Source organism: Talpa occidentalis, unplaced genomic scaffold (genome assembly GCF_014898055.3).
Source record: "Talpa occidentalis isolate TD23 unplaced genomic scaffold, MPIMG_talOcc4v2.1 talOcc4.2, whole genome shotgun sequence".
In the NCBI taxonomy this organism is placed as follows: Eukaryota; Metazoa; Chordata; class Mammalia; order Eulipotyphla; family Talpidae; genus Talpa; species Talpa occidentalis.
Genome location: NW_023602073.1, coordinates 29906888 through 29918618, shown reverse-complemented (window position 1 = coordinate 29918618; position 11731 = coordinate 29906888). Strand labels below are relative to the sequence as shown.

General features: G+C 50.8%; 1 long non-coding RNA gene across 1 annotated transcript; it reads right to left on the bottom strand.

Moving 5' to 3' along the window:
• Positions 1-1090: 1090 nt before the first annotated feature.
• LOC129146323 (uncharacterized) lies at positions 1091-11519 on the bottom strand. The gene is made up of 4 exons (XR_008552888.1): positions 11422-11519; positions 11241-11286; positions 4805-4971; positions 1091-1409 (listed from the first exon to the last, which is right to left on the bottom strand). It is a non-coding gene; the product is annotated as an uncharacterized LOC129146323 (long non-coding RNA).
• Positions 11520-11731: the final 212 nt, after the last annotated feature.

Below are 11731 nucleotides of genomic sequence, written 5' to 3'. Positions count from 1 at the left end.
AGCTGATGGGAAAGTGAGTGGTGACCGTTAGGAATTGGACGTACAAGCCGCAACTTCAGTGGAGCCAACTCCCCTGAGCACAGATCTCGTGTTGTCCTCAAGGTCCCATGAATGTGATGGCAGGAAGGCTGCCACGTCTGTCCGTCACCCATGGCCCGCTGAGGTCAGGACCAGCCACTGTGCTGGGGCCCTGATGAGCGCTGCGTCCTGCAGGCTGAGACAAGGGGCCTGAGCTCATGTTTCCTCTCAGCTTGACGTGGGCTCTGTAGCCTTAAAAACACCTTTCTCCAAGGTTCCCTCTCCGGATTTATTCTATTAACCTGCTTTAAATTGAAGCGTTTTTCCGTCTGTCCTCTCTCATCAGCCCTGAGGGCAAATCCAGGCTTCCTTACTTGGAATTAAGTCCTGGGCTCCAGCTCAGTGGCCTGGACCCCGCGCTGCAGCTTAGGCGGGGCAGTTCTCTGTCCCGGCCTGGGTCTGCTGTACACCCTTTCCAGCCCCACGATGTCCTACTGTCTGCAGCTGCTCGCCCTCCTGTCTGCTGGGCGCTGGGCACAAGGCTGCAGTGGGGCATGGCAGGTAGGGAGACACAGGCTGAAACCAGAGAGAAGGCAGGCTGGGGCTACCTCTGCATAAAGACCCTCCAAGCTGTGTGACATGTGAAATAATCCTCCTTATCAAGAATTACGTGTGGTGGGATCTACCTTGGCTGCATTACTGTCGGGAGGATGTAAAACCAAGTATGAAAGGCCCTGCAGGGTACAGTAAACTGTGACTCATTTGTCTTGGACATGTAGGGGTCATTTCAGTACATGAATAATCTCCCCCAAAGTTACAAATATTCTCCCTTAAGTTCTTTTCATGATTCTCCTTCCCGTTTGACCTTAGTCATATTATTAATTTAGAAATGTCACTAGTTCTCATTGTCTCCAGATATTTCATTATTCTTCTATCAGGTTGGATTCCCACATTATCCAATGGAAGATACCATGTACTGACTGAGCTTTAGTGATGTGGCACTCTTTCAGTTCCCTCACCTCACACCAGTTTATAAAATCAAAATCCATAGGAAATATAAAATATAATTTTTTTCTGAAGATCATTGCATTATTTCCCTGTAGACTCTCAGAACGACTCTGAGGGACACTCGGGTCTCAGGAGGCTCCTCTCTCCTGGGCCTGTGGGGATCCAGCACGAGAACTTTCCATAGAGTGGGGAGGGAGGTGCCCACCAGCTCCCCAGGGTCCATCACTCAGGGAGGAGGAGAAATCTCCTCAGGTTAAGGCCCAGGTGTGACTCATGCTCTTTAGCTCACCAGGAGTTTCACCTCGGGGTCCTGGTGCTTGTTCCTACTGCTGAAACTGCTCCCAGATTTTCCTGGTGTTGCTCCCAGCCAAAGGACATGGCCTCTGGAAGAAGAAATGGAGGGTTGGTCACTGTGCAGGGAGATTCACTTCAAAGGAGAAGAGACAGAAATCTGCCCGGAGGGACCCTGCCTTTAGGTGACCCCATTATGGCAGCTTCCTGCTTCCAGCTCATGAAGTTGATTGAACTTTGTTGTCCATGTGGAGTCATTTTGAAAAACTGTAGAGTGTGATGCAGCAAAGAGCAAGAATCATAAAAACTTGCTTTTAAGGAAAACTGCAGTTATATATATATATATATATATATAATATATATATATATATCTCCTGACTCTACTCCTAACTGTACAACCTTGAATAAATCACGTAAAATTTCTCCAAACTCAGGATTATCATAAGTTAAATCAGGGATAAAAACGCATGTGAGCATACTGAGGACACAGCTATGGGACTGGAAACTGTAATCCCTTCCACCTGAGGGAAAGAAAGGATAGTAATTCAGTGACCCCTACACACCCTCTCCTAGGGTGAGAGGGTCCCCAAGCCTGAGAGACCCTCCTGCTCTCATTTGTGAGGGGCTTGATGGACAGACCCTCCTCCCTGACAAACTAAGGAAATAGGATGAGGGAAACGGGAGAACCAGGATCATTTCTAGAACCAACAAGTGGACACTGAGGGCAGGGAGAGAGCTGGAGCCAACTGGCTTCTTGCTACTGACCCAGAACCAGCCCCCATCAGGGCCGTGCTGGCTCAGGACAGTCCTCCCTGGACAGGCTGGTCCCAGCGTCCAGCAGGAGCAACAGGGGCCACGGTCCCTGTGCAGGGGCGCCTGCACCCCTGCTTTGCCTTTGGTTTGTTCAATAAGTGGATGAAACCCCATATTTTAAGACTCAGTTAGAGTTTGCCATTTTCACTGAAAATACACCTGATGAACATTTCAGAGTCACACTTTTTCTAGAAATAACAGTGCTTTTGTTTGCCCACACAGCCCACCTCACGTAAAGCCCTGTCTCGTCAGGGCTAGTGTGTCCTTTCCTTATCTGTCCAGTGATGCTTCCTTTACCCCCAGAAATCTCAAGAGGATCTTGGGGTGTGTGTGACATCTCAGACCAACCCTGAAGCTCCTCTGTCCTGCAGGTGGAGCCATTGTGATGCTTCTGCTCCTGAGAGTTTTAGGAAGGAAGTGATTCTGCATCCAAGAGTCATTTTTATGAACATAATCCAGGGCTGACAGAGATGCTGGTGTTGCATGCAGGACTGCGTTGAAAATGCAGGAGTTCATCTTTCTAGATTAGTGCTCAAGTTATTTCTTTTTTTAAAGATTTATTTATTTATTTATACAAGCACTGGGTACAGTCAGAAGCGCGGGAGGGTGAGAGAATTCACCAGAGCCAGAGCGGGGAGCAGAGCAGGCAGAAGGACTGAAGTACACTGCTGAGGGGAGCAGCGGGCGGCAGACGAGGTCTGTGCGCCATGTGGGACCCTCCTCCAGAGGCCGGGGAGCAGCTGGGGATCGAACCGGCACTGCAGAGGCTGCAGGCAGCTTCCCAACCCAGTGCTCAACCGTTGCGCCACCGGGGAGGCCTAGTGCTCAAGTTAATCATAGAGCAAGTCATTGAAGATTTGTCCCAATTTTAGACAAGACAATAAAAGACTTTACATATCTCCTAAAACCTAGAATGTTCAACTTTTATAGCACTGGGTGACATTTATGCTTGAGATATTTGCAAAAACACTCTCAGGAATTACTGTCATCCTGGAAATAGAAAATAACTTTTCCTGTGCTCCTCACAAAGAACCGCAAATCTGACCAGGACCCAGTGGGGCTGCTGTTCCCTCTTGGGTGCTCCTGGCAGCGTGGACAGCACATTGCCCTTGGTGGATCTGAGAGTGACTCGGCTGTGACAGGCCTGGCAGAAGCTGTGGCCACAGGAGATGCTCCCCGGGCCCCTGTCTCTAGGTAGACGCTACAGATCCCCTCTGCTAGGAGGGTCCAGTTGTGGCCCCGAGGTCATGACTGTCCTACAAGGTAGGTGAGGAAGGGGAACAAAATGGAGGAAGAGATGATGCTCAGGGAGGAGGTGACCACACCTGCCCTGGTCAGGCCGCAGGAGCCTCCTCCCTGCCCCGCGCACTCTCACCTTCTCCCGTCTCTGCTCCCCACGGCGCCTCAGGCCTTTCTCAACATGGACCCTCACCTGCCTTCTCTGCTCCCCACACCAGGCAGGGAGGGCTCACAGGGCCTGTCATCACCTCCACTTTCTCCCCCACCCCCTTTCCCCACAGCCAGGAGAGCAGACAGGGGCTGAGTGTCCACGATGTGCCAGGCCCTGAGGTGAGACTCACAGGCATCATCTCCCCGTCCTCACCGTGTCCCTAACCTCACCTCACACAGGTGAGGAAACTGAGGGTCTGGTGGGGAGTCCCTGTGTGGGTCCCACCTGCGTGCTGTGGTGGGGGCAGGAAGAGCTGGAGTCCAGGCCCAGGGCGAGGCCCACACCCCTTACCACCCGCTGCTGCGGCTCCAGCTCCTGCCCATGCCCAGGCCTGGACCCACCTGCGCCCAACACCCAGGACCCTCACCCTGTCTCCTCAGGGTCACTGACCTCCCTGTCACCTCCTGCTCCCCTGGGGCTCAGGGCACCTGTCACCTCCTCAGGGAGGAGGTCCAGCGGCTCCCAGGTCAGGGCCCCCTCTCTCTGTGCTCCCCGGGCCCATCTCCAGCTGGACTCTGAGTTATAGACACACAGAGTCCTGGGATTCCTCACTCTGCACTGCAGTGCCTGGCGGGTAGCACCCCAATATATGTCATTTGAGTCAAGAAATTAAGACAGTTACACAAAAAGCAGCTCAGGAGGACTCTTGTTTCTGGTAATGACCAGTTAGAACGTTTCCATCAAACACATACTGAAAACAACGTCTCTTGGTGGCGTTTACCTTCCTTAGGAACACAAAGATTTCAGATATTTCAAGGGCTATTATGTGAAGATTTATCCTTATTCTGTTTGAACCCAGAGGTCAGAACCTGGTCATGTCTGCAGCAGTCTCAGGCCCAGCCTCTGTCATCACCTCCTCTCTCCTCTCATCTCCCTCCATCACAAGAACAGCATCAGGAGGAATTTTTAAATTCAACTTAATCACATATGGCTGCCTGGGCAGGTAGTGGGCGCCGTCACTAAGAGGACCCAACCCTCACTCTGGATGTTTCCAGGGGATGTGACCACACTGAGGCCTCAGCCCCCTCAGCTCTGAGCCCCTTCCTCACTGCAGCTGCCACATAGGGGGTACCTAGGCCCAAATGTTTATTTGTTTGGTGTTTGTCTTTTGATTCTGCTTTTATTGCCTTGAGTTAACGTTTTCTCCCTCTCCTACAATTTTCTACTTCACATCATTATAACCACAAAAAATAGAACATTTACAGTAAAAAGGAAAACACTTACCTCCAGTCCTGGTAGCTAATGTGGTAACAACACTCTTTTTCTGCCTCCTCTTCTGTGTGGACCAGGACAGTCATCCTGAGCACAGCGGTGAGGAAGGGAGGGAGGAGGTGGGGGAACCAGCCTGGGTTTATCTGAGATCCTCTTCCTGCTGCACATGGAGGGTGAACCTGGGGAGGTGGGAGAGCCCCAGAAATGAAAAACAATCATTTCACCCACTCCCACATTACACCTTCCTCCAGGAGCTTAGGTAGACCCTGTTCCATCTCTCCCTCCCTGCCTGGACTGTGGACAAAGGCTCAGCTCAGGAACTGGGGTGACCTGGGCTAATCCCCCCTGGGCCAGGCCAGCTGGGCACACACTCCTCCCTTCCCCTGTGGGACTCCCTCCAGCTCTGCTCTAGATAGAAAGTAGCTGCAGCCCAGGAGGAAGTGACCCCCTGGGAAAAAGGGGCCGTCAGGCTGGAGCTCCCTGACTCCAAAGGGATGAGCCTGGAGTGAGCATTAGAGGAGGAGAGAGGAGCTGTCGGGGGGCTGCCCCCACAGCACGGCAGGGTCCCACCCAGGCTCCTTACATCTAACCATGAGAATAGTCCCAACCCCCCTCCTGTCTCCAGATCCTCTGATGCCTCAAGTCCTGCTCCAACCTGCTTCTCCATGGAACTGAACTTATTGGGGAGTTGTCTGACACTCCAGTCTGTGGGATTTGAATTCATTTATGCTGGAGCTTGATGTGCAATGTCCTCCCATTGCCCTATGATGTCTGCCCTGTTTCTCCTATCTCATACACACTCTCTCTCTCTCTCTCTCTCTCTCTCTCTCTCTCTCTCTCTCCTCCTTGGGAACCAGATCCTCTCTCAGCACTGGGGTTACTCTGACCCTCTGTCTCTGGTCCCCTCAGAGCCGCCCTCTCTGCAGTGTCTACTCAGCGGTGTCTGAGCAGCCCCAGGAGTCCCTGCACCTCCTGCCTCTGACCTTGTGGGAAACCAGCCCCTCACCCTACATGACAGTGAGGAGGCGAAGGCAAAGTCCTGAGGTCAGTGACTGATGGAGAAGACAAGGTACTTTCTTTTCTTGTTTTAAAATGATTTTTTTTATTACTGTAGTTTTTGAGATAACACGCATTTACACACTGTACATGATTCAAAGTGGGGACTCACCTCCTCAGATGCAGGTTCCCTCACACCCCACCTCCAATGTACCCATAATCCTCTTCTTTGTTCGTCTGGGCCTTCTTACTTCTTTTGCTCCCCAACCTCAACCCCCTCTGGTGCCTCAGTTCAGCAGCCAGACTCCAAGTTCAGGTGAGGTTTTATCTGTTCCTTTGCTGGGCATCTGTATATTACACATATGAATCATATCATCTGGTATTTGTGGTTCTCCTGATTTGTTTCACTTTGCAAAGTTTCCCATATCCATCCATGTTGTTTTAAATTCAAGATTTCATCTTTTTCACAGCTGTGTACATGCCACAATACTTACACCCATCTATTTTATGCACATAGATTGTTTCCATAGTTTGGCTATTATAACTATTGTTGCAGTGAGCACAAGAGTGCACATATCCCTTGAAATGAGCTTTTTGCATTCTTTGGATAAATCCCAAGGAGTGGAATTCTGGGTCATCTGGCAGATCTATTTTTAATATTTTGAGGAAACGCAATACTGTTTTCCATCGGGGCTGGACCAGATCCCAAGATAGTATATGAAGGTTCCTTTCCCCACACCATGCCAACACTTGTCTCTGGTCTTTTTAATATGAGCTTTCTCAAATGTGTGAGGTGGTGTCTCATTGTGGTTCTGATCTGCTGCCCTGATGATGTGTGATGGGAGCATTTTCCATATGACTGTGGCCATCTTTTTCATCTTTAAAAAAGTTCCCACTTAGCCCCTCTCCCCATTTTTTGATTTTTTTTTTTGAGTTATATGTATTATTTGTATATTTTGGCTTATATGTAAATATTTTCTCCCACCCCATCGAGACAGTTTGCTTCACTGGGCAGGGGCTTGCAGTTTGATGTGTCTCCACTGGTCTGTCTTTGCTTCTGTTTCCTTGGAGCACAGACGACATCGAGGGCAGCGAGTCTGCTGTGCAGGACACACTATGGTGTCCATGTCATTGCACATTTGTCTAAAACCCACAGCATGGACACCGCCAAGAATGTGTCCCCAGCGTGCAGTCACGGGCCATGAGAGATGATGATGAGCAGGTTCTTCATGTGACAGACGTGCTGCTCCGGGCTTAGCATGTGATTAGGACAGAATGCAGTTGAAAGGGTTTTAGTAGGATTTAATTTTGAAAATATTATTTCATGAGGACAGAAGAAAAGCTGGAAACCTCACACACAGGGCAGGCTCCGGAGTCTCCTCTCCTCTGAGCCCTGCTGCTCTGACTCCTCACAGAGCATCTCACCCCAGGACAGGACTCTGCCCTCCAGGACCCCCAACTCTGCCCAGCTCACACCCCGCCCTGTCCTGGCGGCTCCACCAGAATCTGGAACAGTGCGGCAGCGCCCCCGTGTGGCCACAGGGCTGAGCGCAGGAGACCAGAGCCGCCCTTTCTCCTGCTCAGCCAGGCCCTCCCCAGGCTCCCTGGGCTCCCAGCAGCAGGACAAGGTCCACTGTCACTTGTTAGGGGTCCTCAAATTGACCCCCTAGTGAGTAACTATGGGTACAGGCCTCAGGGAAGAGCCAAGTGTGTAGGTCATAACAGTTACTCCTCCAGTTCTGGGTCCCCAAATTATAGTTTCTCTCAATCTCTTTGGATGGGAACTTGGACTCCAGAGTCCCTGTTATCTGTTCCTGCTTCCAGGGATGAAAGTGCCTCTTCCTGAGCATCAGCCCCAAATTCTCCATCCCTAGGGTGAGGAGAGGGCCAAGTAACAGACTCTCAGGCTCTGTTCTAGACCTTCTGAGTCTTTATGACTTCTGTGGTTGCTGAAGGTGGACTCCCTGGTCTCTGGGTCTTCTCCATGTGGGGTCAGACTGTGCAGTCGGCTTTGGGGGTGTCTGCTGTGATTGTTCATCACTGTGGAATGTGGGGTTCAATTCTGCTCCTTTCTTTTGTTTGTCTCACTTTCTGGGTGACCCTTACATGCTGAGGACTTTAAATATCATTGACATCACATCACCTCCTGTTAGGAGTTGGTGCCTCAACTCCGTCCGGGGTTCCCAAAGACCACATGGAGCCAGAGATGCAAAAGCAAAAAGACTTTATTGCTAGCTTAAGCTAGGGCCCAACTCTGCCTGGTGTACTGACACAGCAGTCTCATCAGGTTAAGAGAGGGACCCCCTCCCAGAGCAACCAGCTGTTTTTGTACTTTGTTGACAGGATGCGGGGACTTTTCACACCTGGGGCAGGGTCCACCCTGATTGGATAGTTCTCATGGTGCCAGCTAGGTTTCATTTACCCTTGGCTTGTGGTTTTTGCCCCGAAACGAAACTAGCTATGCCCTTTTGAGATGACAGTTATTTCTCAAAATGGCTGCAGTCTTGTTCATCTTACACTCCCAGATCTATTTCCTACCTCAGACATTTCACCTGTGCCCCAGACTTGTCTGTCCAACTGCCAACATCACTTTCAATTCTAATAGATCTGATTCAACTTTCCTAAATTGAATGCCTGGGATGCCCACATATGTGTCTTCTGGGGCCTTCCCCATGTCACTGAGGCTCCACCTCTCTGCCTGCACAGTCTGAGACACCAAGTGTCATTCTTGACCCCCTTTCTCACAGCCCAGCAGTAGGAAACACTGTAAAGTCCATGTCTACATATGCACAGTCCTGTCACTGCCTGTTATTTCCCTGCTCACCCCAACGAGCCACCAACCTCTCTGTCCTGGGACCTGCACTGGTTTCCCCCATTTCTCTTCCCACCTCTCACCCTTCCATGCTGCACAGCAGCCAGACTGAGCTACCAGAGAGAAGTCCCACAGGTGTGTATCTGTTCAGAAGGTCTTGTCACCCCACATCTTACTCAGAGTCAAACCCTCCCAACATCCTCAGGCCTGAATGACCTGGGTGCACACAGATCCCATCTCCATTGGCCTCTGCTCAGCCCTTGGCCTCCTTGCTCATGTCAGTCCCACAAACACATTCCTGCTCGGGCATCTGCACTGGAGGTTGTCCTGCCTGGGCTGAACTTCCCTGCACATCGCATCCCTGTGGGCAACGTGTCCATCAAATTTTTTCTCAAAGGTCACTTCAGTGAGACCCACACTGACCACGCTGGGAAGAAAACCATCCTGTCTCCTTCCCAGCCCTTACCCACTTCTAACCAGACACGCATGGGTTACTGTCTGATCTGCTGTCACACAGTCCCCATCTCCCCTCCCCACTAGAACACACTCTCCACAGGCTACGAGTTGTGCATGTTTTTGGTTTATTGAAGTTTCCTAGTTGCATAGTCAGTCACACATCTGGTGCAACAGTTGTCAGTTGGATCAGTGCAGCACCTCCCTGTGCTAGAGACAGTGTCTATACTAAAGTGGTACATTACACAGGTCTATTCCTTTTGAAAACTGGTTCCTAGTTTGTTTTACTTTCATGATTTATTATTTTTGCATAGAAGAACTGGTGTATAGGTGAGAAGTGCAGGTGTGGGTTGGTGAGAGATTCACTAGAGACAGAGTAGGGAGCAAAACAGTCAGATAAACTGAAATGCTTTGCTAAGGGGAGCAGCAGGTGGAATAGGAGATGTCTGCTGTGCTATATGTGGGTTCGCTACCAAATGGGATTGAACTCGGGTGTAGAGGTGACAGCGCTGAGACTTAACCCCTGGGCCATGAGGGAAGCCCGGGTTCCTAGGCTTATGGGTCCTATTTTTCAGCCAACTATGAAGGTAACTGACTCCATCAACCCATGGGTCTTGATTAGCACCAGCACTGGGGTTACTACATTGAAGGGCAGGGTTACAGGGAGATTCTGTAGGGAAAATAGAAATCAGACACTTATCTAAATCCATTAAGAAATTATCAACTCCGGGCCTCCCCGGTGGCGCAGCGGTTGAGCGCTGGGTTGCGAAGCTGCCCGCGGCCCCTGCGGCGCCGGTTCAATCCCCGGCTGCTCCCCGGCCACCAGAGGAGGGTCCCACATGGCGCGCAGACCTCTCCTGCCGCCCGCTGCTCCCCTCAGCAGTGTACTTCGGTCCTTCTGCCTGCTCTGCTCCCCGCTCTGGCTCTGGTGAATTCTCTCACCCTCCCGCGCTTCTGACTGTACCCAGTGCTTGTATAAAACAAACAAACAAATAAATAAATCTTTAAAAAAAAAAAAAAAAGAAATTATCAACTCCTCCTCTCTAGTAATACCAGGATTTTGTTCTTTAAAAAAAGTTGTGAAAGGTGGAAATAAGAATCCAGAAAACAGTCCTAAAATGAGGCCAACAATCAGATGAGTCTGGAAATTAATCTCTCACCAGACTCCTGTGCGCAGGGGACACCCTGGGCCTTGTTGGGACAATGACAGATGCTCCTGCTGCTGTCAGGGACAGGGAACAAGGGGACATGAGGCCTGATCACTAGACATCAAAAAGAACAGGCATAAAGCAAAAACAAACCAAAGCAGCAAAATAGGAATACACAGAAAGGCTAGATCCTGAGCTGAGCCTGAGCTGACCAGGCCACACAAGCACTCCCTGCCCAGACATGACAGCACAGGCCAGGTGGGGTCTGAGTCCCTGTGACCACAGACCCTGCTGGGACAGGTGCTCCTGAAGGACAAGGACAAAGGAGCAGAGAGATGACCCCTGAGGAGAGACCATGTCAAAGCCCACAATGCACTGAGCACCAACTGGTTCCTCAGTGCCCTGTCCCCTCGGTTCCTCACAGCCTCTCCTGCCCCCACCTGCAGAGACTCAGAACAGCAAACACGTGATTCTGGAAGGTTTCCCATTTATTTCATTTCAAATTTTAGGAATCATTTTTATTAGCCCACCAAACCCATCAGGCAAGCTTTCAAAAAGTAATTTCAGAACTCAATTATTATTTCAAGAGGGAAGTAGTTACTATTCTTGAGGAAAATACAAAGACAGGGTAGGCACAGACCAAACTGCTGCTGCTGGAGCAGAGAAAGCATCAAGGAGAGACACAGGTCAGTGTGGGGAGGCGCCTGGTGGGCAGGGCTGGGCCAGTCTCCCCACCTCCTCACATTATCTCATATGAACAGAGACACAGTCAGATGCCCTTTTGCAGCAAAGGAAACCCAAGGATCTTGAAGTTACAAAGTGGGGATGAGAAGACATCCTGCATCACTCAGCCCCCAGAAGGCAGCTGGCTCACATTGTAAAGGAAAAGGATCATTAAAAAAAATTCAAAGAAACACGTAATTGTCGACATTCTCAATTGTCCACCGCACCCTCAGAATGTCCTCCTCACAGCTTCCCCATAACCTGGTCCCATCCTCTCTGCCCCAGCCCCACCCACCGCAGGCCTCCAGGGTCCTACCTTTAGGGGCTGAGAGACACATCAGAACCCTGGGAACTGTTGCTGCCTGGGGGAGAACAAAACAGAACCTGGTCAGAGCCACAGAGATGAGACCACAGGGGGACTGATGGGGTTGACTCCCCCATGGGCTCCCTCAACACTGTTCCAGGGCTCAGGGGCCAAATTCCTGATCCACACTTACCGGCAGCCTGAGTGTAGCTTCCTCCTTGTCCTCCTGTGGGAAGAAGCATCATGTGAGACCAGGGAGGAGTTAGGCCATGAAGTCCTAAAGGAATCCCCAAGTCTGCACCACAGGGAAGTTTCCAGAACTGCGACTGGACACTTAGGGCAGCAGCAGGAAATATGAAGAAAGGAGATGAGGAGGGACTGGACCAACTGCATCCTGGGGTTTGCCCTCAGCAGGGACATTCCCCTCTGCCATTTGCTGGAATCAGGGCCCCAGCACCAGAATTATCTGCTGCAGGAGGCCTTGTTGCCCCAGCCAGATAAGA